Here is a 222-nt window from a genome sequence, read left to right as displayed (position 1 = left end):
TGCATAGTCAATGAATCTAGACAGGAGGCCGAAACATTAGTCGGTTAATAGATGAGAAACTAATGCGCAGGTTTAACCAGCATGCAGAAAAGCAGATAAACCGGGCAGCTACAAGAACCCCAAAACCCAATCCATTGATTTCCCGCGCTGCGCCGATGACAGAAGATTTTGCTCTTGTAATTCTTCCTATGTATGGAGGATCAGAGAGGTCGTGGCGGAAGA

The sequence above is a fragment of the Penaeus monodon genome, unplaced genomic scaffold, assembly GCF_015228065.2.
Source record: "Penaeus monodon isolate SGIC_2016 unplaced genomic scaffold, NSTDA_Pmon_1 PmonScaffold_581, whole genome shotgun sequence".
Classification (NCBI taxonomy): domain Eukaryota; kingdom Metazoa; phylum Arthropoda; class Malacostraca; order Decapoda; family Penaeidae; genus Penaeus; species Penaeus monodon.
Note: the sequence above shows the minus strand (reverse complement) of the source record.